This window comes from Dasypus novemcinctus, chromosome 9 (assembly GCF_030445035.2).
Source record: "Dasypus novemcinctus isolate mDasNov1 chromosome 9, mDasNov1.1.hap2, whole genome shotgun sequence".
In the NCBI taxonomy this organism is placed as follows: Eukaryota; Metazoa; Chordata; class Mammalia; order Cingulata; family Dasypodidae; genus Dasypus; species Dasypus novemcinctus.
Window position 1 is genome coordinate 46285875 of NC_080681.1, and position 27031 is coordinate 46312905.

Consider the following 27031-nt stretch of genomic DNA (forward strand, 5'->3'; position numbering starts at 1 on the left):
AGTCTTGCTGGATATAAAATTCTTGGCTGGAAGTTTTTTTCTCGTAGTATCTTAAATATATCAGAGCACTGTCTTCTTGCCTCCATGGTTTCTGGTGAGAAATCAGCACTTAATCTTTTCTCTCACTGTTCTCAGAATTCTCTCTTTGTCTTTGGCATTTAACATTCTGATTAGTGTGTGTCTTGTAGTTGGTCTATTTGGAAATTTTCATATGGGAGTATGTTGTGCTTCTTGGACATGGATTTCTATGTCCTTCAATAGGGTTGGGAAATTTTCTATCATTATTTCTTCAAATATTCCTTTTGCCCCTTTTCCCTTCTCCTTCTGGGACACCCATGACACATATGTTTGCATGTCTTTTGCTGTCATTTAGTTCCCTGAGACCATGTTTAATTTTTTCTCTTCTTTTCTTCATCTGTTCTTTTGTATGTTCACATTCAGAGGCCATTTCTTCAAGCTCACCAATCCTTTCTTCTGCTTCTTCAAATCTATTATATGATTCCAATGTTTTTTAAATTTCATTTATCATGCTTTTCATTCCCATAATATCTGCTATTTTCTATGCATGCTTTCAAATTCTTGTTTGTGCTCATCCAGTGTCTTCTTAGTATCCTTAATCTCTTTAGCTATCACATTGAATTTATTAAGGAGATTTGTTTGAACATCTATGATTAGTTGTCTTAACTCCTTTATGTCATCTGGAGACTTATCTTGTTCCTTTAACTGGGCCATAGCTTCTTGTTTCTTGGTGTGGATTGTAATTTTTGGTTCGTGTCTTGGCATCTGGATTACTAGAGTATTTATTCTGGGTGCAGTTTTTCTCTGTAGTTTATGGCTTTATGCCCTTTCTCCCTGCTGGTTGTGCAGGAGGAGCCAAGGATGTAATTGGTGCTATAAGCTGTGGAGGCTCAAGCTGCCCTCATTACCCCAGGGACAGATGAAGCTTCTCCCAACTTTCTCCTTTCCCAGAGGTAGGGACAGAGTCACAGTTGTGTGGAATAATCCAAGTCATGCAGGCCTAGACTGTAGTTGTCCAGAGAGACCGATGAAGCTTCACACCTCTTTCTCCCCTGCCTTGGGATGGGTGGAGCTGCAGGTGTGGGCCGCAATCTATGCAGTGCAGGTCCAAGATGACCGCAGTTGCCCCAGTAGACTTTTATTCAGTTTGTGCCATCCAAATGTACCCTCAGTTACCTGGATAGACTGGTGCTGAGGTAGCCAGCCTCTTCCCTGCCAGAGGTGGGACTGAATCCTAGGCTAGGGCTGCAGGCTGATCTGGGTAAAAGAAACCAGTTCCTACCATCACGGTGATATTTGGTCAGCCCAGCTTCTCCTCAGGCTGGGGGTGGAGTCAAGATGGAGGCCACCGGCCTTTTTCCGACTTGGACAAATTCACACCCCAGTTGTTCCCAGGGTTATATCTTAGCCATCTGAGTCTACTAATCAGTAGCTGAAATTGGCAGCCAACCGTCTCCTCATCCCCTGTTTCTGGGAGTTGAAGCTTCCAATTCTGGTCACAGAACAACTCCTGGGGCGGCTCGTGCTGCCAGAGTAGGACAATCATTGGCCTCCACGGCTTGCGCAGGTCCCTGAAGTTTCCTCCCTGTTGGAGGTGGCGCTGGGTGTTATGCTAGACCTGCAATCTGACCTGGATGTAAAGAAGCCAGTCCCCACCAGCGCTTGATTTTCAGTCCGCCCTGCTTCCCTTCATGCAAGGTGCGGAGTTAAGATGGCAGCTCCTGGCCTCTTTCTGACTTGGACAGGCTCAAACTTTAGCTGTTCTCAGGATTATACTTTAGCTTGCTGAATTTTACTCATCAGTAGCAGAAGCTGGTGCCCAACCATCTCTTCCTTCCCCATTTTTGGGAAATGGAGCTTTCAATTCCAGCCGCAGAACAGCTCTTGAGGCAGTTTGTGCCTCCGGTGGAGGATGGGCACTGGCCTCTGTGGTGTGGTGCTCTCTACTTACGAGTCTTCTCTGCAGATGGGCAGTCTCCTCCTTCCATTCCTTCAAGGATGTTGCAGGATGCTCTTTTGGCCTCCTGAAGCTCCCAAGCAGGTACTTCAGCTAGCTCCAGAGAGCTCTGGGTGTTTACTAATTGCTCTGTACCAGGAGCAGATTCTGGGACCTCCTTACTCCACCACCATCTTGCTGTAATCCTTATTGTTTGTTTTTGATGAACCCATCAGATTCATATGCTGACTACTTCACTTTATAGATTTTTACAATCTATCACTTTAATAATCTGTTTTGAGTCTTGCCAAACTCATTTATCTACCATTGGGGAAATTGAAAACTGAAATAATGTTTGACATTTCTAGACTTAAGTTTTTAATGATCACTATGGTCTTTCTCCCAGGTTCCATCCAACTTAAGGGTTTTAAAAGGCCAACATTTTGAGAAATGAGGTAAGGAAATATTTATTCTTTCCTCCTTAAAGGACTAAACCAGGTACACTTATTCCCTATTCATTCAATGTTTTCCATATTTATTGAACACTTTTATAAATTTCTCTAGAGTGGTAAGACAGGTTCCATCATCAGGTGTTGGAAAGGACAGTGGTTCTCAAAGTATGATACTCAAATTAGTAGTATCAGCTTCACCAAAGAGCATGTTAGGAATGCAAATTATGGTGACCCATCCCAGACATACTGAATTAGGAACTCTTGGAAGTTATATTTGAACAGGTCCTCCCACCACCCCTGTATAATTCTGATATAAAATAAAGTTTAAGAACCATTGGAATAAGACACTTCCATAGAGAAATAACTATAAAGCTACTGAAATTGTTGCCAAGGTGATTTTGGAGAATAGAGGACAGAGTGATTAACCAAAATAGAGTTGGAGTATAAGTCAGCATGCCATAGTCATGCATGTAAGTAGATAGGTATAGTTTGGTTTCACAGATATTTGAATAGGAGGCAAAGTTTATTATTAAACTATTAGAGACTTATTCACCTCAAAATATTTTTGGAATGAGATGGAGTAACAAAGAACAAAATAATCAATGAACTGATTAATCAAAGAGTCATAAGCAGAGGAAACAAAAATCTGATGAGGTACCATACTGAAAGCTACTCAAACTAAATTATATTCAGCCCATCTAGTAACAGATATGCTTTCTAGGTTGGGTGAATGCCAGCAAAGGGAGACAAGTAGGGTCTGCATGGGAAAATCATGCGAGGCTGCGTTCATATTTCTCCCAGTATTTTTTCCACTTTGCCATCCTTACACAAGGTGGGATTCTTTGGCATCGTCCAACATCTTAAATCTTAGAATGAATGTGGTTTCTAAGATCTATGATGCAATGACATGTACCCACATTCTTTGAATGATTTATGGAGACTTTTGATCACAATTTTTTAACAGGGTTTGTCTTTATTTAGTATTATCCTCAGATAATTCATTAATTGAAGTATTGCCATAATGTCCTTTCAATTTTTAAAAATGACTGATTCAGAGTTTGTAAGGTTCCACCAACATTGCAGATTTAAAGTCAGCCTCCCATTTTACATGAACAATTGATAGGTTGCTTGCTTCAGGATGGCATATGATATCTAATATCTTTATACTTCCAGCACACTAATGGGAGGGAACAGAGACCTTATGTTTTAAGCTTGCTGCTGCGATCCTTCTCTCTTGACTGTCACTTAGCTATACCTGCAACAGATCTCTATTTCAGCATTTATTCATTTGTTCTTTAACTGTTTTAGATATCAGTCACCTCCATTAGACTTTGAACATACAGATTTTTTTTTCTATAACCCCAGTAACTAATACAATGCCAGGAGATGATTTTCTCCATACATATTCATTGAAAGAATGGATAAATGAGTGGGTGAAATGAATCAAATAATCCATGATCAAGTGCATGATTTTCTCTACTCAAAACCATGGCATACTTTCTGAAAAATGGCCTGTACATTTCTTGGTAAGCAATTACTATAGAAACTATCATAGAGATTTAAGGCTTTACCTTAATACTGTATTTCAGGTTACTTCTAGCATATGAGAGAAAGTTCCATTTATAAAGAAAAAAAGTCATTAATTATGGAATACTTATCCTATGCCAAGAGTTGTGCTAAAAGCTTTACATTTATTATCTCATTTTATATTCACATTAAGCAAGTATTTACAAGTGATAATATTAGTAGACATGTTTAATGTTTACAGTTTAATTCAAACTCATCCTTTCATTTATTTTTTTCCTTGCTCACTACCCTACTCCCCTTACTTTTTTTTTGTTATTTTTTTTATTTTTAAAAATGTTTTAGATTACAAAAATGGCATATAAAAAATATAGGGGATTCCCATGTACCCCACCTCCTCCCCCTCCCACACCTTTCCCCATTAACAATATCTTTTATTAGTGTGGTACATTTGTTGCAAGTGATGAACACATACTGAGGCATTGCTACTAACCATGGAATGTAGTTTACATTATGGTTTACACTTTGCCCTGCACAATTTTATAGGTTTTGACAAAATATATAATGGCCTACAATATCCTGCAGGACAATTCCAATGTCCCCAGAGTACCCCATGTTATACCTAGTCTGCCCTCTTCCTCCCTCAGAACCTCTGGTTTATTTCCATTACCTTTAATTGTATTTTTCTAGCTCCAGGTTATTTCTCTGTTATGTTTTTCCAAGCTAATTTGGTATGTAAAATCAGAATTTGAGGATATAGCTACCCTAAATTGTGCAGAACCCTAAGGTTGTATCCTAAAACCATGGTCCAAACAGGCAGTAAGGGAAGAAATGGTTGGTTCTAGTTGCGTTGGAGGATTTAATGGTGTTGTGGGTGGTGAAGGCCCTGAAGATGTTGCCTTTTCCAATCAAGGCCAACATTAATGGACTTCGGAAAATGAGGACTTACTCTACTCTTTAGTAAATCTGACTTGCTTGGGTACTCATGGCCCAAATAGACAGAATTTTAAAAGCATTTTATTAACATACTGAAAATTCCCATTAAACACTAGTCTAGAGAACTCACTGTCACACATATCGAAACTGTCCTTCATGAGACTTCAAAGACTAGACTTAATATATTTTTCTCATCTTAATATCAATGATTCTATTATACTTAGTATAACTTAACTCTTTTTCATATCTCCAAAATGATAATTCTTACATACAAGTGAAGTTTTTTAAAGGCACGGGGAGGGGGGATCATATTTATATTTAATGAAGGATATGCTGATTTTAAGAGCTACAGTATGTTCCTAAAATAATTCGAGTAATTCAAAATTTCTGAAGTACTCTGCCCTAAACATTCTGATGATAAATCCATTTTAAACATTTTTAGAGCTTAATGCATGAAAACTTTTTGGATGGCAGGGCAGTGTAGAGTTCTGAGAATGAAATATACAAGTATCTTTAAGATGCTTGTTTAGTTGTATAAATAATGTTGTGAGTACAATAATTTTCTTATGGAAACAATAGCAATTATTTCAGTTTCTCTGGTACACAATATGGTTTTAATGAATCCTCTTTTTTAGAATTTTGTCTCTAAAATAGACAAAAGCATTACCTCAGTTAAAATTGGGATTATTTTCTGTTAAAAACAAGCATTGTGCTATTTTGTAAAAAGAAAAATAAATCCCTCCAGCATTGATTTAATAGTTTTGAATTTTATAAAGTTTTATATCTTTCCTTTAAAATTCTGGGTCAGTGCCAAAGTCCAATTCTACTATACCAGTTGTATTCCATAAAAAAGTTAAAAATCAATTAAAGTCATATATTCTAGAAGAGCACCTAAATATATGGAAACATTATTAAGTTAAAGCCCTTTTTTTGTTTTTTCTGGCAGTTCTTTTCCAAATTGTGTCCAAACCACTTTGTTTCACTGTAGAATAAAGGAAGCTGTGTGTTTTCTTTTCTTGGCAGGTGAAGGTAGAACTAATACAGAGAGGAACTTCTTTGGTAGTGTATGGGGCACAACGGAAACTGGCTAACTGATGCCATCACCCCGATAGGAAGAAACTCTCAAGGCTATTCCACTGGCTTTGGAAATCAGTACAAGCTGCTGTCCAGTTTGCAATACTTCCAGTACCAAAAAGCATAGTGATAATGAAACAAATTAAAATACCTAATCTCAGTATGAAATGTAGTCTAGCACTTCCTATAGATTACAGGTGCTTCATGCAAATTAATGCTCCTTTCAATGATGCCTTGTTTTATTTAACATGTTTTTCTACCATGGCTTTTCTGAGCCAACGGATTTTCTCTATGCTCATAGGAAATATAAATTGATTTAGTCTAGTTTTCTTTTGCACATGAAAAAAAATGAGTATACATGGCCTTTCAAATGAGCCAATCACTTCAGAATAAGGTCATCCATTCAGCTGAAGCAAGATTGCTTCCAGAAACAGAACAATAGCCCCATAGAGGGAGGCATACGTTTTGCCAGAAGTAGACTATATCTGAATGCTTTGTGAAAAATCCTTTAACTCAAACTTGAACAAAAAACAATCCTGGAAACGTTGAATTATGCCAAGTGGCTATGTGTCTCAGGTAACTAAATGTGTAGATGAGCATGTATGTGTGTATGGTTGTGTGTGTGTTTATGTATGTGTAAATATACACGTTCATTTTCATCTCTGACACATCTGGTTTGATGGAAGAATAAGTATACCTTTCAGTTAACATATATATGTAAAGTTAAATATATTGCATATTTTACTTAATACTTAAATACATGCAAATATCTACCAAGTAAATGAAAGACCAACTACAACTAAGCTGTCACTACATGCTTTAAGATCTTGATAATATTGCTGACTATAAGTATTTGGGGGTTTCCTTTGGTAATTCCTGATTAAAATATTGTTTTAAGGAGAAACAATAGCCAAACTACAAATATATTAACACTAATTTTGCTCTTGTTGCCAAATATTGTATTTTTGGAACCCCTGAGTACCCAAATATATGCCTTTACATTCTCTCTCTTTCTTCCTGCATTTCTCTTTTTCTCGCTGTAGCTCTTTCTCACACACACATACCCTACAAATATTTATTTCTTCTGTCACTCCTTTTTACTTTATTCAGAGCAAGGACCAACCACTTGTCATTTTGAGTTCTTGCAACAAAATAAGTTGGATGTAATAATGGCAATGTATAGAAGATTAATATTTTCTGTTGGAGGTGGGGATGATCTTGTCTAGCAGGATGTTTTATGGTGACAGGAAAGGTTTTGCAAGGAAGTTAATACCCGAAAAGTGATTGAAAAATAAGAATGAGCTCCTCAAGTAGATGAGCTCCTGGAGTTGTCAGCAAAGCATTGTGTGTAGCAGGGAAGTATGTTCAATGGGATGGATGGATGCAAACAGTGATGTGGTGGGAAAGTGGGGGCACAGAAGTAGTGGAATAGGAGCATTATAGGAATGTAGAGGCCGAAGAACAGACATTGATGACAGATGTTGAAATAATTAGAGATTGGCTAGTAGGACTTTGTGTGCCATTTGTGGAGTTTTGGCTTTATCTTATACTTGACAGAGAGTCAATAAAAGATTTTAAACAATGGATTGATATGTCCAGATGTTTATTTTAGATCAATCACTCCAGCAGATGTGTGATGAATTGAGAGGAATGGGACAAGGAGTAATATGGAGGGCTTACCTAAGGAAGTAGATAATGGAGCAGGAGATAGTGAACCCTCTTGAAAGATATTAAAACAAAATTGACTTGGTAAATGATTAAACAAGGGAGGGATGGAAGAAGGAGCAAAGAGGTACTGCCTGGCTACTGGCTTAGAAAATAGTGACACTAAGAGGAGGGATATGTAAAGAACAGGATTAGAAGAAAAGTTGCTGAACATTTTGAATTTGCATGACTGTAAGATATCCAGGTGGAACTATTTTGTTGGCAATAGGGATCTAGAACTTGGAAGAAAGTTCACTGTAGGATAATTTATAAATCATAAGCATGATTATGATTATCTCAGGAAAATATGTAGCATAAAAAGAAAATAAAGCTGATGGTAAAACACCAGTGATACAATAACGATTCAGCATAGACAGGAGAAGAGGAGATAGAAGTGATCAAATAAGTAGAAGAAGAATTAAGAGAGCCTTATTTCATAAAATTCAAGGAAGCAGAGGCTCTTCAAAATCATAAATTTGAAGAGAGGAAACTAAAATCCATTAGAAAGCCTAAAAGAGATAAATATTGAGGCTCTTCGTATTATTTTATTTCAGAAGAAGATTAGTTGAATCCACAGTCCAAGAGTGCAATTCAGGTTAATGCAAAATATATTTCTATGTTAAATCAGAGCTAGAGAGTTTAAGAGATTAATAGAGAAATATCTTCTTGCTATATATTAAAGAGTATGCGATTCTGGGTTAGAGAATAGCATAAAGATAGGAATAGTCAAGCAGGAAAACTAGGTAGAAAACATAGCATCTGTATAAAATAAGTTCTGCATTGAATTTTACAACCCTTTGTTTTACTACTCTCTGGTGGCAGTGGTTTTGTAGGGTTTCTAGCATGTTTCTGTAAATATTCTTGCACAGAACCTGCTTCTTTGAATAAATGTGATTTTAAAAAGAACATATCTTGCCAAATTGGATTTCTTCTTTTTTTTTTCTGGAGCCATACACATCATATCCAGGTAGGTTCCTTAATAAAGAGCTCATGAAAGTGATGGAGATACATGGGATTCCTTCTATCTACAAGATTTTCTCAAATATTATTGTACTGATCATTTCAGTTATTATTGAAAAATAGGAAAACATGGGAAATTTATGATGTCTGAAAGAGCCAGTCTCTAAAGATTTTAGAGTTATTTTAAAGAAGAGGGTAGTATGAGATACTTGTTGAAAACAACAAACTATCCCTAAAGTCTCCCTTATATTCAGCAGAAGAAAAGATAATTCACAGGAGTAACAGAGAATGGAAAGAAACCATTCTTCTTTAAAAACCTATGGACTGTCTACCTTGTGCAAATAATGCCCATTTATATTAATGGACACAATGCTTTATGGTATTTTATCCTATTTACCAGTGAGGAAACCAAACCTTTGGAAAAATCAGATAATGTGCTAAAAATCAGATAACTAACCAGTGATAGAAATATCATTCAATGTCAAATGCTCCAATGTCAGTGATATTGCTTAACATCCTCCAGATCTCAATTTTGGATGAAAAAGTGCCAGAATTGAATTAGGGCATTGGAATGTGGATGACATCCCAATCATACTTGTGGGTTTTGTGGTCATCAAATAAAGATCCTCCATTATTGTTCCTAAACAATATTACTAAATAATCCATTGCCATGAATAGAAGTCCTTTATTTCCCCAAACTATAGACTCACTTCTTTTGATTCAAGATAGAAGAAAAACACTTGATATCCTTTATTCTTGATAGAAATGAGGATAAGAGAAGTGGGGATAACCATGATGTGAAGAGGGAGGGTCCATGTATGACCTTTGTTTATATTCAACTTGAAGGGGCATGAAGGATATCTAAACTCATGTCCAGTTTGTATTCTACCAGTCTTCTACTCAACTTCTACCTTGGTCCAGTGTGAATCACAGCCTAAATTACCAGTTCATCTTCTAATTCATGTTTTTCTGCCTTCCTCTTGCTTGACTCGTTTTGACTGATTTCACAGAAACTGACGTTTGGTTAACTTTTTTAAATTTAAGGTTTATTTTATTTATTTCTCTCTCCCTTCCCTCACCCCCCACTGTCTGCTCTCTGTGTGTTTTTCTGTGCCTGCTTGCATTCTTGTCAGTGGCACCAGTAATCTGTGTCTCTTTTCCTTGCATCATCTTGCTGCGTCAGCTCTCCACGTGTGCGGCGCCACGCCTGGGCAGGCTGAGCTTTTTTTGTGTGGGGCAGCTCTCCTTATGGGGCGCACTCCTTGTGCCTGGGGCTCCCCTATGCGGGGAACACCCTTGAGTGGCACAGCACTCCTTGCTCACATAAGCACTGCACATGGGCTCACATAAGCACTGCACTGCACATAAGCACCACATGGGCCAGGAAGTCCTGGGTTTGAACCATGGACCTCCTATACGGTAGGCGGATGCTCTATCAGTTGGGCCAAATCCACTTCCCTGGTTAACTTTTAATACCTTTTTTTGATGGAATGTCCCAAGGAGAAGGAGAATGTCCCGTTAGGCTTGCTTCAGTGTACCGCTACCTGAATTCTAGTTCCAGTGGGTCATCTGTCAAACAAATAAAAGCAGGGAACAGCTTATTATTCCTAACTGTGTATGAGATGACTAGCAGATTTAGAATAATAATGTACAATATCCTACTATTTCTGGCTTATCAAAGATACTATTGGTTGTGAAGAATTCTGGTGACTGATTGCAGGTGTTCTGTTTAGAATATTTCAGTTTTTAACATTTTCACTCTTCTTTTGCAGTAATGCAGATAATGAAAGGTACGGTTTTAACTTTTTGAGTACTCAAAGAATTGTTTTACCATATTTCATGCTAAGAAAGGTTGGGTTTGGATAGCAGAGCTGAAGCTCTGTATGTGTCTAATCTAATTGTTCTGCACTTGAACAATGATCAATTTTCTACTCCTTCTGTATCATGTTAAAGTGATCAGATTTAAAATGAATAATTAATTTTCTATCCTTCCTGTATCTTTACTAATGGAGTGATTGGATAGGGTAAATGCTTGATTGCAGAGAAGACCCACAAAAGGTTGCACTCTGGACATGGAAATAGTTTGAAATACAAATGGTGGGCTTCCACTCTGGTTGACATAAAAAAGAGCATGATCCTGAACCAAGGCAAAACCATACACAAATAAAATAGAAATAATTTCAGCATTTTTCCTTTCTTTGTCTGACCCAAATATTCAGCCCTCCCATGTCTTTACTTGAATGTGGGTTTCTACTGGTTTTTAGAATGGTGGAAGACAAGGAACAGAAAGAGTGAGAGAAAAAAGAAAGCTGTAATAATAGATGGCTTAAAAAAAAACACACAACAGAAATGAGCCATGGGGAATGATTTAAGTCTTCCACTGATACAGAATGTAAAAGCGATTCACCCACACAAAGAAACAGAAGTCTTTCAACAATATTAAATTTCCTTAACCAAGTCATTTACAATAGAGTTTACTTGAAGTTTCTTCATTTCTTCTTAGAGATAGGAATTCATCAATGGAATATTTACACAGGGGCCTGAGGAAAATATGGTGTATTTGTAGGCTTCCATTATTAGTCTAGTATCTCCTCAGTAATAGGAGCAAAAATTTATCTCCTAATGTATATTTTAGAGAATCTCTTAACTTAGCAAGTAGGAGAGTTCTTTCTCCAAAGTGGGAAAAATTAAATAAAACAAAACTCCTTTAAGATGTTGTTTCAACAAAGTGAATTCATTGGTTAGCAGCACACTGGATGACTTTTGTCATTTATTTCACCAAACGAAACAATTGTTTAGGCCTAGGGCTAACATAGCTTTGAATTCTCTAGTGACTGTTTATATGTGAAAATTCTATGAATTTCATAGCCCTATACGCCCTCAGTGGGAGGGTGATTCTGTTCGAAACACTTTTGCTTTTAATTGTCCAACTTTATGGAAAATTCATTATGTATAGACATCTTTAGAGAAAAAAATTATTCTGTTGGATTAACATAGGATCAACTCATTAATAGCCTAATTTGGATAATGACTAAGTTACCCTTTAGCATGCTTGACTGTAGCAAAGGTATTACTGAAATATCACAGAAAGTCTCTTTTACCAAGATTAATCAGTTTCCTACTCTGTATCTTTATGTCTGTTACCAATACTACACATTACATATTTTATGTCTTTCTATTGTAATGTAATTTTTCATGTCAATAATTGCATCCAAATACTTTTAAATGACTCAGGTTGTTCATTTCACTTAATATATATTTACTAGGGTATAATAAATATATCAAGTATATAAATATATATAGTAGCATATAAATGCTGTTGAATAAAAGAATACATTTATGGTGGTGAATACAATAAATTGATAATATATGTGTGACTGGAATAATCTAACAGGAAAAGTGGTAGAAAATTCTATAGTTTGATGTTCCCAAAGTACAACAGGTTTACAATTATTGAAAAATAAGAACCTACATATTTAAGATGTTGAGATTGGTAGAGTAAATTATGTTATGCCCTCTAATGGAATATTTTTCTATCATTTGAGAAGAGCTACGAAAGTTAAAAGATTAACCTAGAACATGATGAAAATAATTATTTGGGAGAAGCAAGGATTTACCTGGTTCTTAGTTTTGAAAATAAAAACAAAAACAAAAACTTCTCATGTGAAGCTTTATGGAAAAAAGGGACATGGGGCAATATAGTTGGGATATAGGAGGCAACTAATCTTAAAAAAACTTTCCCATAGCTATTTACTATAAGAACTCTTAATGAAAGCCTAGTATACCATACCAAAGGATCTTGGAGAAAGCCATCCTAAAGAGAGCCCAACCAATATCACATAATATGTAGCTTCTTGGGAAACCTTAACACAGAGATAGTATCTGTTAAATCTTGAAGAACTCCTTATCCGTATATAAACATGGTTCAGGAGGACAAAAACTTTTCAGGAATGTGAGACAATACTAACAGGGTGTTTGCTTCTGAAAAAAAAAGTTGTTTTGCTAGACCAGGAAATTAATGTAGGTTAGGTAGAAAAAAAAAAGAAAGACGGGCAGGGGCTTTCACGTAGTTGTTTCTGAATAGGTTTTCTTTGAGGATAGACGATATTTTAATTGCTCTGTGCTTCTTCCAAAGTCTTGCAAATAAATGGTGGTTAATAAATGTTTGCTTTATAAATAGATCAGGGAATAGAGTGTTTATCCCTTTTAGACTTATGAAAGAATTTTCTATTTCACTCCCTGTTGCCTAAAGTGGAAAATCAGATTGATTGGACAGATTGCTATTTTTCTTATTAAGAAATTAAAAATTCATTCATTCATTCATTCATTCATTCATTCATTCATTCATTCATCTGTCCCTCCAGTGATCATTTACTATTTCAAACTTACCAGTTTTCTTTGTGACAGAATGATTTATAACATTGGGTCCTTGTCCTTAAGGAGTACTTAACCCAAGGATCTATTCAAGGTTTTAGTCCACCTTGTTCAGAATCAGTGAAGTCCTGGGCAAGATTTTTGATATGATTTGTTACATTTAAAGTACTGAAAATGAAGCATAAGAGCTAGTAGAGCCATCTTTTCTCGGCAAGAATGTAGTCCAAACCCCAATCAGGGTAAATTTAAGTATTACTGAGAGACTACTTTTCTAAAAAGCACATTAGAGTATCCCAAATGGCATTATAATATTTGCACTCAGCAGTCTCCAAAATGGCAGCTTAGAGACTTTGAAATCAATGGAGTTCCACTCAGAGGGACTAATACTAATAGTGAGAACATAGCCCAGTATATCATCTAATGAACGATACCCAATAGAATAAACATGCATTTGAGTTGTCACTGTGATTTGTTTTCTTTTTTAAAAAAATAAAGCTAAAAGGAAAACACAATGCAACTACTATTGCCCAACAATATAAAATTAGGACTTTATTTTTTTCATTTGCATTTTTCACTTATCTACAAATTTACTATGCAGTTCTTCTATACATATATATTAAGTAAGTATTCCCAGAGTGCATTAAAACACTTTTGGATTGCTTTGGGAAAAGCACTTTTTCCTTGCATTATTTCTTGTATGAAGAGTAGATATGAAAGATAAGGAATACCAACTTTTTTAATTGGACATATTAACTGTATTTTCTTTTTCCCTCCCGTCCTTTTGATAAATATTTATAATTTTTTCCCAAGGTTCTGGAAATATAGACATGAACAATACATAGATATTACTTCTGTTTTCATGAAATTTATATTTTACTTGGAATAGACAGGAAGCAAGCAAATTTTCAGAAAGAAAGTAAAAACACAAAAAACAAAACTATACAAAATTACAGACAGTAATTTGGATGGGCAATGTATTACATCATATTTGTGGTTGAGAGAGAATTCTCTTTTATGAAATAATATTGGAGCTGAGACCTAAATGACAGAAAAGAAAAAAAAGTCAAGCAAGATGTAGGGGCTTTGAGCTCTAAGCAGAGGAAACAGCAAGTTCAAAGACCCTGCCTGATTTATTCAAGAAATAGTAAAATAACTTGCATCAGTGAATCTTTTTTTTAGCATATTTTTGCTCTTTATTTATTTTTTTAATATTACATTAAAAAGATATGAGGTCCCATATACCCCCCTCCTCCCTCCCCCCACTCCTCCCCCCAAAACAACAATCTCCTCCATCATCATGAGACATTCATTGCATTTGTGAATACATCTCTGAGCACCACTGCACCTCATAGTCAATGGTCCACATCATAGCCTACACTCTCCCACAGTCCACCGAGTGGGCCATGGGAGGACATACAATGTCCGGTAACTGTCTCTGCAGCACCACCCAGGACAACTCCAAGTCCCGAAAACGCCCCCATATCTCATCTCTTCCTCCCACTCCCTACTCCCAGCAGCCACATGGCCACTTTCTCCACACCAATGCCTATTTCCTTCGATTACTAATCACAATAGTTCATGAATAGACTATCAGTAAGTCCACTCTAATCCATACTCTATTCCTCCATCCTGTGGACCTTGGAATGGTTGTGTCCACTCCACATCTACATCAAGAGGGGGCTTAAATTCCACATAGATGCTGGATGCAATTCTCCTACTTTCAGTTGTAGGCACTCTTGGCTCCCTGGTGTGGTGGTTGACCTTCTTCACATCCATGTTAGCTGAGTGGGGTAAGTCCAATAAACCAGAGTGTAGGAGTTGCAAGTCTTTTGAGGCCCAGGGCCTGGCTATCACATGGTCAGTCCAGAGATTCAGGTCCTCTGGGTATACATTAAACCCCAGCACCAACTACAGTTCCAGTAAAAGTAACAGGAGAGGCTTGTGAACAAAGATCACATATGAGTCCAGCTCCATCACACAGAAGCACAAACTCCAAAGTAGGGCCAACTGACATGGCACAGTGAGTCTTATAGCACAAACGGGAGGCATGGTGTGAAATGAGGTGATAGAACTAAGCAAAGAGTAGATCTTGTAGCATCTTGGAAGTTTGTTGGCTTTCCTCATGTATTCAATTGGGAAGTAATTACAGACACCAAGGAGAGTAATCAGGGTAACAAGGAGAGATTTAAGTTGAGTGACACAATTTGATTATTATTCTAAATGAATGATCATTCTCGTTGCTGTGTGGAGAATTGTCTATTACCACAGGTGAGGGATATCTGTGGGTTCTGGACAAATTTTAGACGTGGTGCATAAAGAACTTGCCGATGGATCTAGATGTGGGGAGGATGAGGGAAAGAGGAATCCAGGGTGGCTCATAAAAGTTTCCTTGGGAAAGTGAGTGGTGGCTTCTCTCACTGAGTAGAAGGCTAGGAGGGAAACAGTTTGGGGGATAAGTGGGTTTATGTGGTGATTAAAAAGTTCTGCTTTAGGGTATGATAAGTTTGAAATACTTATTAGTTTTTTTTTTTTTTAATTTCTTTCCCCTTCCCCACACCCCCCTTGTCTGTTTTCTGTGTCTATTTTGCTGCGTGTTCTTCTTTGTCCACTTTTGTTGTTGTCAGTGGCATGGGAATCTGTGTTTCTTTTTGTTGTGTCATCTTGTGTCAGCTCTCCGTGTGTGCGGCATCATTCCTGGGCAGGCTGAACTTTCTTTCGGGCTAGGCGGCTCTCCTTACGGGGCACACTCCTTACGTATGGGGCTCCCCTATGCAGGGGACACGCCTGCATGGCAGGGCACTCCTTGTGCACACCAGCACTGCACATGGGCCAGCTCCACACGGTCAAGGAGGCCTGGCGTTTGAACCGTGGATCTCCCGTGTGGTAGACGGACGCCCTAACCACTAGGCCAAGTCCACTTCCCACTTAATAGATCTTTAAGTGAAGTGACAAATGTGTAGTTGGATATACAAAGTGGGAGCTTGGGGGCAAGATCAAGGCTGAAGATAGAAACTTAGTTCTGTTGTGTTCACATTAACAATAGTCATGTCAATTGAGAAAATACATTAAATGTAATGCTATGCAATGTGTACTAATTTGACATTACTTACATGTAATCATTAAGGCACATATTTCAAATAAAGTTATTCCAGGTACCTTCTCTCATTCACTACCTGGGAATTGCAATATGCTCACCCTCTCCCTCACTTTCTCGCTTATATGATCAGTGACAGAGGACTGGAAAAAACGTTAGGAATACAGCCTAAAGCTTCATAACCAAACAAAGCAACCAGCATTTCCCAATGACCACGATTTGACGAGCTCCACATTTTGAATGACTTGATCTACCTATCCATACAACAGAAATCATTTGTGAATTCCCCTGGAGTGCCCCTACGCTCCACCCTGCACCCAGATCTCTGTAGATACCTGTAATCAAGTTGTAAAAGGACCCAGGAAGCCATCAGGAATCTTCAGTAAGTGCTTAGACCAAACACGGGAAATTTAGTTTGAAAGATCTAGTGTCCTAACTTGCCCTTTCTCCCACATACATGCATTTTGACTTGTGAAAAGTACATTTCAGCTAAATAGGAACTTGGGATATGAATTTGCCCACATAGTAGGATAATCTGTATGTAGAGATGGTTTCTGTAGGCTCTTTTTAAAAGTGTAATCAGAAATGTATTTAATTTCTAAGGAGTCATCAATTTTCTCAGAATGGAGAACACAAAATAAATGAACAAATGAAGAAATAAATAAAATGTAACATTTACAGGGCCTCATTGAAATTTAGGATTTAAATCAAAACACAGAGTTACCTTTTCTTTTGAAGAACATAGAGGGTCCAAGATGGATAGGAATGATAGATTATAAACTCGATGTGGCTAAGAGCTATTTCTGTCTTGCTCACTGCTGGATCTATAGTCGACCCTTCAGCGTAATGTGTCAAAGTGGCTGATGCTCAGTACATATGTCAGGGATGAAACAATCAAGTGTAACTATTAAGCTAACACAGTCATTATTATTATTCCTAGCCAAGGACGTGTCTACACCTAAGCACGATCTGGCCCCCTTTTGTACATATCATGCTTCCCACACCTTCTCCACATCAGGACTTTAATATGCTGTTTTCCTTTTATTCTGTCTTCCTGAGCTATCATTTTCTTCCTCTAATTAATCCCTGCCCTTTCTTCAGAGCTCAGCTCAAACTTCACTTCTTCAGGAAACCCTCCTTGATCTCCCTGAGTATATCTCTCGGTAATTCTGTATTGTATTTGTTAACATTTCTGCTTATACTTGTGTGTAATTGCTTGATTAATATCTTGCTTTTATAATTTAAACAGGTCTGTTTCTCTCACCATTGTATCTGGGCCAGGGCATTACTAGGTGCTTAATATAAATATCTTCATTATTTCCAAAGTGGCAAGAGTTATGGAACCTAAAAAATGCAAGATGAAACAAGGTTGTTTTGTTCAGACTGATTTTTAATAGAAATTAATCAAATGATCAATGGAATTTGCACCAGAAAGAAAATGTCATACATGCTATCTCTCTGAAGAAATTAAAGAACACAAAATCAGTTTCTTCTGAACACAACTGTTTTTGAACCATGATTATTCAGAGACTCAGACTGAACTTAATACAACAAAAATCTAGGACACTATCTGCTTCTACAAAATCTAGATTCACTGCTTGTACTTTACCTTGAGCACATAGGGCACGCAATGGCACCTCTACTTAGTCATCAAGGCACATTCATTTCAAGAGAGGCCGAGGTCACTGCTTTCCCTCACTGCACCTTTTTCACATGATATGGGAAAAATATTCTCATATCTGCTTATGATAAATCTGTCTTTTCCCACATTGCCTTGGTAAGTCACCCTCAGTCACACAGTTTATAAAGTGTAAAATTTACCCTGTTTCCATAAATTAGCTTTTGTGAATTAAAAATAAATTATGAAGACAAGGGAATTAGATGTCTGATTTCCACATTTGGGGGCTTGATTCTTTCATGCAAACATGGCTAACATTAATAAGTGCCTTTAGTTTAATGTCTCTAATGACTCATAGGAAAATGATTGTTACTCGGTATTTGCTCCTTTATTTTATCTCATATTCCTAAACATTTTAATGTTTATCAAGAAATTTTCACTTATTTTTCATAACAGCATTCTGAGATATGCAGAGATTAATGTCTTCATTTTGTAAGTGAGTCAATTAATGCTTAAGAAGTTTGAGTAACTTTAGAGGCACGATAATTTAGTGGAAAGGGTATGACCATCAGAGTCAAGCAGAGATGGGTTTGTATAAGGGTTTTATTAAGGCTGTAGGACCTTAAGCAAATTACTTACAATGTCCCATATCACCACTACCCATCCTCTATTCCCACCAAGCTTCATTTATTTCACCTTTCAAATGGTGTTAACAAAATTTATCTCATATCATTTTTGTAAAGATTAAATGATGAGCCATATCTGAACCAAAAAAAATCATTCAAAATTGTGCTAATGCTTTTTACTCTAAGTCCAGTATTTTTTCCATGACTTCAAACTATATAACAAAAAATTCTGGGGTAAAAACAAAAAATTAAGTTATATCCCAGCCAATATGATGGAAATTTTAAAAGAAGCAGCTAGTAAAAGAATAAAGATGGATGATTTTAGTATATTTAGGGCTTAGCAAAGTAAGCAACTGGATGCAAAAGAGCCTGGACTTAAAACTAGTGGGGGTGGCAAAGGAAAATATACTTCAAGTGTAGGATGCTTATAGCCTAAAAACTGAAAAGGAAGGCAATCTGGGAGCATGATCACAAAATATTAGTGTTTTATAGCCTGTGCACACAAATCAGGAGACAACGGGTAAGGCAAAGTATAAATAAAACGCAAAGACTCACAGTTCTATTCTTTCAGGGTTTCTTTCTTCAGAATGAAGAAGAGGAGTAACCGGGAAAACAGGTTTTGCTGTTTACTCTTCTTTCTCATAAAGTTTTTGGATGTGAGTCTTCATTATTTAACTATCCTCAGACATATGAGCTTTAAGTACGTAGTGTATCAGGTTAAAGAAATGCTGTGACTTTTAACAGGATTTAAAAGGAAACAATGCACCGCTGAAGACAGACAGAAGCATCCCCACTGAGAAGATGTTTAGAAGGCTTTTGTCAGAAGAGACTCTCCTACATATCATTCTATAATGTTAAGAAAATAGCCAGGGATTCCTTTACAAAACAATAGGATGTGACCCTCTCATTTCTTTCTTCTTGGGCTTTCCTGCTTTCTACTTTTCTGAGTCCTCCAGCTCACCTTCCCCAACTCAATAAAGTGTCCAAGGTCAGACTAAATAAATTGTCCAAGGTTAGATGGTAAGCAGAAGAGACAGCAGTTGAATACATGGCTGATCATAAACCCATATTTTCCTGGTTTAGTTTGCCAAGTGCTACTGCAACAAAATACCACAGACTAGCTGCTTACACAACAGGAATTTATGTCTCAGAGCTTTAGACACTGGAAGTCCAAAATCAAGGTGTCAGCAGGATCATGTTTTCTCTGGAATCTGTGGAGCTCTGGAGGTGACTTGCCAGCAATCTGCCTGCGTCACATGACTGTCTCACTCTTCTGGTCTGTCTCCTACTCACAGTGTCCAAATCCCTTTATAAGAACTCCAGTCATACTGGATTAGGGACCACCCTGACTCAGTTTGGCCTCACCAAAACTAATAACATCTCTGGAAATTCTACTTACAAGTGAGTTCATATCCATTAGACCAAAGATTAAGATTTGAACATGCCTTTATGGAGATTATGATTCAATCCATAATATCTCCCGTTTTCTTTCCATGAAAGGAGCTGGATTTTACAAGGTATAACCTAACCCACTGTGAATTTTTTTTTTTTTAAGGAGGTACTGGGGAATAAATCTAGGACATTTTATGTGGGAGGCAGGCGCTCAACCACCAAGCTACACCCACACACCCTCTGTGAAATTTTAGTTTGAATTTAGTATGCTTAATTTTTTCCTTCCCATCCCCCTTCTCCACCCTGCTGTTTTTGCTATCACTGTGTGATCTTCTGTATCTATTTTTCTTTTTGTCTTCTCTTCTCATCTTTCTCCTCTAGGGTTCACCAGGATTTGATCCTGGGGATCTCTGATATGGAAACAGGTTCCCTGTCAATTGTGCTACCTCAGTTCCTGGTCTCTGCTGCACTTCACCTTGACTCTCCCCTTCATCTCTCTTCTTTTGCATCATCATCTTACTGCGTGACTCACTTGTGTGGGCACCGGCTCACTACACAGACACTTGGCTCACTGTGCAGGCCCTGGCTTGCCACGTGGGCACTCGTGTGGGCACGCGCTCACCATATGGACACTCAGCTCACCACACAGGCACTGGCTCGCCATGCGGGCACGCTTTCTCTTCTTCTTTTTCACCAGGAACCCCCATGGATCAAACCCAGGATCTCCCATACGGTAGGTGGAGGCCCTATCACTTGAGCCACATCTGCTTCCCTTAATTTTTAACACTCTCTGTTAGAATTGACACTATTTCTACCACTTAATTTTAAATCTGAGGAGAGCATTTGCATAAATATTAGGGGTGGGAGTGAGGGAAGCATTTGAGAATTATCCTGCACTGCTTTCTTGGGTTCTTTTGTTTCTACCCAATGGCAAATAATTACTCAATGGAGTAATTTCATGTCACCTGGTAGGCATTGGGCTAGGATTCCTGAAGCAAACAATCATCATGCTCTATCAAACATAGAAAAAAAACACCAGGAGAGAAAAATATGTCATGGGAACATATCACAGGAACAAAAATGTCAAAGAAACATTTTTCTGAATTTTGCCCAAGATGAGGGAGGGTCTTACGCAGTTATCAATGTTATCTTCATAAATGCAGAGCAACATCCTAGTCCGGGGGTTACAAAGATGGAGGCAAGGTCAGGCCAGGAAGGAGGAGGTCACCACTCATAGGGTAATGGTTGCTAAAAAGAGGCACTTGTCCACAGGACACCTGCGGGCAGTCAGAAGCTGCTATGGATATAAGCGGATGCAAAGATGTGGGCCCAGGGCACGCCTGGTTCTAATCACATCGCATCTTCCTGAGCAGGTTCTGCATGTTGTTCTCTGCAGTACAGTTTCTGGTGCTGCAATACTTTCTTTTCCAAATGCCAGAGGACATTACCTTATCTCTAAGGGCAACTACACCTCCCCCCTTTAAAATCTTATTCTAGGCACCTAAAATGCTTAGTAATTTACCTTTTCTGCTATCAATCCGAACAAGTTTAAAAGAGTTTAAATATATATATTTATATTTTTTCAGGTTTGAAATTCTGAAATTTGCATGCCAAGTTTCAACCTCATATAGCTTGAAGTGCCTAAGACATAAAAGCTATGGAAATTTGGATTTATTAAAGCGTATGAAAAGCCTGTCTGCTGTAATGGTAAGTAGGAAAGAGAATTACAGGGAGAACCACTGTGAATGTCTAGCACATATTTTTTCCTATATGGTTGCTTTTCTGAAAATCTATTTTTTATGTCCTTTGGGATCTTTCTGAAAAAGATGAAGGGAGGATCATGATATTTGTGACACAGCCATGGGTTACATGCCAGTCAATATCATAATTTTAATTAGTTATATCAATTAGCAGTTACTGAGACCTATCTGGTAAATGACCAGGGGTTAGTTGTAAGAAATTGAGGAATATACCTCCATCCTTGCAAAGCTTGAGGTTCCCTTGTGAAGCAAGATATAAGAACTCAAAAAGGGATTTGATTATACAAGGCAAGACAATAAATTCTATGTAAGTGGCACAGACAAATGTATGAGTACAGGAAAAACTGTCTTTGGGGAAAGCTTTATGATGTGGACATAAGATTAGCCATGTGTTGGTTTCAAAGAAGTTTACTGGGAAGGCATTTTTGGAAGCAAAAGGTGATGAGAAGTAAGACACACAGACAGCAATGCTTGTTCTTTTACATTCACTAAATGTTTATTGAGAACCTACTCTCTTTATGGTACTGTGTTAGGTGCAAGGAAATACAATGTTCAACAAGATATACATGTCCTTGTATTTGTAGTATGGATTTACAGAGGCAGTTTAACATATGATGAGCAGTTTAGGCTCTGGAAAAAGAAGTGGATTCTTAGCTTCATTTTAATAGTTTAGACTTTCAACAAATTCCTTAATGTTCCTAAGATTTGTCCCTCAATCAGTGAGATGAGAATGGAAATTGTAGTTTCATGATAGGGCTATTCGTGAGGATTAAATAAAATAATGGATATAATGTACTCACATAGGGCCTGGCTTATAGTAATTATCCAACAATTTTGAAACCAGATGTATCAGACCCCACAGTCCATGCTCTTTAGCATCACTTTTTCTTACTTTCCATACTCTCATATCATGATTCTTTGGTGCTTACTCTCCCTTTTCCCTCTGAGTACAACTTCTCTGGTGCTCTTTCTCAGAGTCCTCTTTTGATATCCACCCATTAAATGTTACACTTTCCAGGGGGTCATGCCTGACCTTCTTCTACTTCACATGTTTTATTCTGGGACACTCTCATCTTTTCACCTGGTTTCAACGTCCATCTCTTCACTGTGACTACCTACTGCCCATCTGTAACTTTGCCCAAGACTTCTCTTGTGAGTACCTGAATCACACAAGTGTTGGCATGTCCACTCTGCCATCGAAGATCCATCTAAAAAGCAATACTTTGGGAAGCAGACTTGGCCCAATGGTTAGGGCATCCGCCTACCACATGGAAGGTCCGTTGGTCAAACCCTGGGCCTCCTTGACCCGTGTGGAGCTGGCCCACGCACAGTGCTGATGCGCACAAGGAGTGCCCTGTCACACAGGGGTGCCCCCTGCGTAGGGTAGCCTCCCGTGCAAGGAGTGCCTCCCATAAGGAGAGATGCCCAGTGTGAAAGAAAGTGCAACCTGCCCAGGAATGGCGCCACACACAAGAAGAGCTGACACAACAAGATGACACAACGAAAAGAAACACAGATTCCCATGCCGCTAACAACAACAAAAGTGGACAAAAAGAAGAGCACACAGCAAATGGACACAGAGAACAGACAACTTGGGCGAGGGGGATGGGGGAAGGGGAGAGAAATAAATAATAAAATAAATCTTAAAAAAATAAAAATAAAAAGCAATACATTTACCCTTTTCTCCCACTTGTAGTCTCTAATTTTTTGAAGACATTGCTCTTCAATGAGCATCTGGGCACAAACATAGGAGCTGAGGGGTTTTTCCTCTTCTACATCTTTCCATAGCCAATTGTTCTTCATAGCATTTCAAATCTTTTTTTTCCCTCCAAATTACTCTTCACGTTCATCATTCTTTCTCTACAACATTATTCTTGTTGTTTCTTTCATTACAGTTCTCATTATTCCAAAAATTTTCACTTGAAGGTATGGTGTGGAGCCCGAGAATTTGCACCATTTCTAAGCTCAGGGGTTTTCTGAGGTCCAGTTATCAGAAATTCTATCCTAAACTGTGGTCCTTCTCCTTTCAAGTTTGTTCCTCATCAATCTATCCTTGTTTCTGATAACTAAATCCAACTGTGGCATTCAACTGCTCAGAAATTTTCAAAGGCTCCCCAACACCTATAGAATAAAAGGACCCAGTATGGACTGGTCATTATGCCGAGTGAGGCTCTTGATTGAGCTCATACTTCCCAGGCAGCCCAGCCTCATCTTTTGCTCTTAAGCAGTTTTGGTCATGCTTAAGTACATAGGTCGTGCAGTGGGACTGTGGGTGCAAATTTTGGCAAGTAGGGTGAGGCTAACAATAACTCTTAGCCATAGGATTCTCATGATAAATGATTGCGGCAATATATATATAAATGCACAGTGTTGCCCAATATGTAATAAGCATTCATTACATGCTAGCTATCGTTACATCCAGCTCTCCTTGCCTGCTCCAACACTCATTTATATTCTAATACTGTCATCTCTTTGCATATTTAAAAAATATTTGGACTGTGTTTTATCCCACTCCCTGCTTCCTACTCATTGACCTGACTAGCTCCGTCTGTTCCTACTTTTTAAAGACTAAATTTAAGTGTCATCTCATTTGTGAAGCCTCAGGACTCAACCAATCAGAGGTAAACATTATTTTCCCTTTCCTTTCATTACTTATGTTTTAATTCTATATACTTACTTACATGTCTTTCCCTTTTTCTACATTAACAGTCTCTTGATGACTAAAATGAATAGCTAGCAACCAGACAGTTGCATAAGACAAGGACAGCTTTAGAAAAACACCAATTTCGCCTCACACATACTGTATCTTGGTTTGAAAAAATTTAAGGTAGAACTTTGAGGTACAGAAGAATGTTTCAAGTTTTCCAAGATTGTCTTGCTTTCCTTCTTTGGTATCCCCAGAACTAGCATAATACCTGCCCTAAATCTTTTACTATTCTTTAAACTATTTCAGGCAGTTCAAACCTAGGTTTGGACAGCTAGTGTTTAAGCAGGTTGTATGAAATTTTATCTTAGCTATACTGGGTGGGGAGGAGAGAGAGGGTGATACTTGCATGTATTTTATTAGGGTTTTCTGACTTTCTAACGGATGTCAGAGATATATAAACTGCAAGAAGAATTCAGAAACTGTAACTCAGGTCTGGCCAATCAGAATGCCCACTGACACTTTTCCCACAGATGTTTGATATGATGCAAATTCTGCACTGTCACCAGCACCTCCTTCACATTGCCATCCAGACTCAGGATTCAGTAAAGGAATGGCCATCAGCAGGCGATTCAGTGCAAGCGTGAATCTAGTCCACATACATGCACCTAGCACAGATCTTCGTTGTGACTCCTTTCTCTGTACAAGAGAAATATAATTGAAGTTGTACCTTTGAGTTTGGAAGCAGCACACACCTTTGGAAAACTTGTGTGTAGGCTTGTATGACATCTCTGCTGCCATTCTCTGGCTTCTGTGTTTTGGCTACCTGCCACTGAAATGCATGGCTTTCAAATTGCTTGAAAAGTGAAATGGCACTTTTGTATGATTTTAGAACAAGGGAGCCACTCTTAATCTTTTTAAATTGACTTAGACACTTGTCAATTACTTGAAAGGGTTTATAACTTTGTCACCTATGTAGTCATTCATGTTCTTAAAACACAAGTAGGATCTGTAACAGGAATACATTTTTGGCAGAAAATGTAACACTAAAAAGATTATTTAATTTGAACTTGATTCTGACCCTCAGCACCTTCCTTCTAGCGTCCAAACCTTCCACAAACTTAGAGGTTTTACATGGGGTAAGAGATATCAAGGACTTGTCCACGATTACTATGAAATCATTTTTTTTATTTGTATATTTGCTGAAAAACTGTTCCATTCAATGATTACTTCTATTTGGTTTCGTATCTCCAGATTGCTATTTCTTATTGGTCTTCCTTAAAATTCATCTTTATTTATTGTCCTTGTCATAATACATATGGAAGCTTTTGGAATCAGGTTGACTTATTTTCATCAAGGGGCAGGGAGCATCTTCCTACATAGTACATTTTCAAATGGAAGTATTTATAGCTGCTGGTACAGAGAAAAAATTACCTAAATGTTTTAGTTTGTGTGTGCTTTGGAAGTTGCTAGAGGTTTTAGAAACACTTTTAGTGAAAAAGAAAAGAAAAGAAATGGGGGTGGGGGAGAGCTCACACAAATAAATAAAAAACATCTGGTCTGACAACTTGTATAAGTTCCAGACTCCTGCAACTTTAAACTGCCAAGCATTAAATCTCTGAAAGCTGAGATTTGTAATGGAAATGCTAAGTGACCCTTAAAAGGCTTAAGGGGACATTGTCAAATAATTTAGGGTCAAATTGTGACCAGTTTTAAATTGTCATAATCTGGTGGGAAATATGTTCCAGATTTTAAATACTTTTATTTTTGTAACTTTGCATTTATTCATGAAAATCAACAAAAACGTAATAGGCACTGCTTAGTTAGAACCATCCCTTTGAGACATGTCAATAAAAATGGGACAAAATGTTCCTTTTCATGATCAGAGCTAAGCGGATATAAAATCCATGCTATTGCTACAAAATCAACATATAAAATAATTGTCTAATGCTCCATTTCAGTCAAGTCCACACATCTACATTTATAAGCAAATTCCAACAGAAAAAAACTAAAAATGTGAAGAATAAAAATTGTCAAATATCATAATCCTGCTTTATTGACACTAAATTTTGCTAACAAAAAATCTTATCTTGGTAGACTATGTTGATTCAGTTATGTTTTATACATCCATACATTCTGGTTCCAAAATTTTTATTTCATAAATATAGAAAAGTTCAAACTATCTTCACATTTTAAAATCTGATATCTTTTCAATATTTGATGTCATCCCATTGGCTCCTTTACCAATTTTTCCTTAGATTAAATCTTATCAATTCTTTTCAAATTTCCTCCAAAATGATTCTGGGAACTGTTTACTAAAATCCTTGAAGGTCCTATTTAGTCTTAGTTTACTTTACCAAAAGGTTTTGCAACTATTCCCTTAAATCAATATCAGACTTCTGCATCCACGGTTCTGTGCAGATTTCTCATAGCAATAAGCACATATTATTATCAGAACATTCTCAGATTGAATGTTCATTTACTATAACACATCCTATGAGAAAGTGGCGTGTGGCATAGTTACAACTATTTGCTAGTAAAGGCAAAGATAGTTATTTGTCATATAGTGGTTTTTGTTGTTGTTTTTTCCTAAAAGAAATCATTCCTAGTAACACAATCAGCTTTTCAACAGAGATAAATCTCAAAACAAGAAGAATAAAAAAAAGTTGCCCAATAAATTATAAGGTGGCCAAAATATTTGAGGGAATACTCAGATGGGATTTGTAATAATTACTTTAAGTTTGATATGGAGTAGGAAGGTGCAGAATAAAAGAAGATTAAAAAGCATGAGAAGAGAAGATTTTGGAAGTGCTCTCCTGACTAGGGAATGAACATTTAAAGCATATTTGAAAATAGCATTTTTTTCCTTCTTCTTTTGTTTGATTTCCCCACCCCCTTCCTATGAAGCATCAGAAACTG

The 27031-nt window shown here is 37.4% G+C and overlaps 1 protein-coding gene across 1 annotated transcript in view; it reads right to left on the reverse strand.

The window, feature by feature from the left end:
- The window catches only part of ADGRL2 (adhesion G protein-coupled receptor L2), a 653868-nt gene that overhangs the window by 584816 nt on the left and 42021 nt on the right, over nucleotides 1-27031 (reverse strand). Inside the window, exon 2 of the mRNA XM_058303275.2 lies at nucleotides 10081-10173. The gene's annotated coding sequence lies outside the window, so the exon portion shown is untranslated. The remainder of the gene's footprint in view (nucleotides 1-10080; nucleotides 10174-27031) is intronic.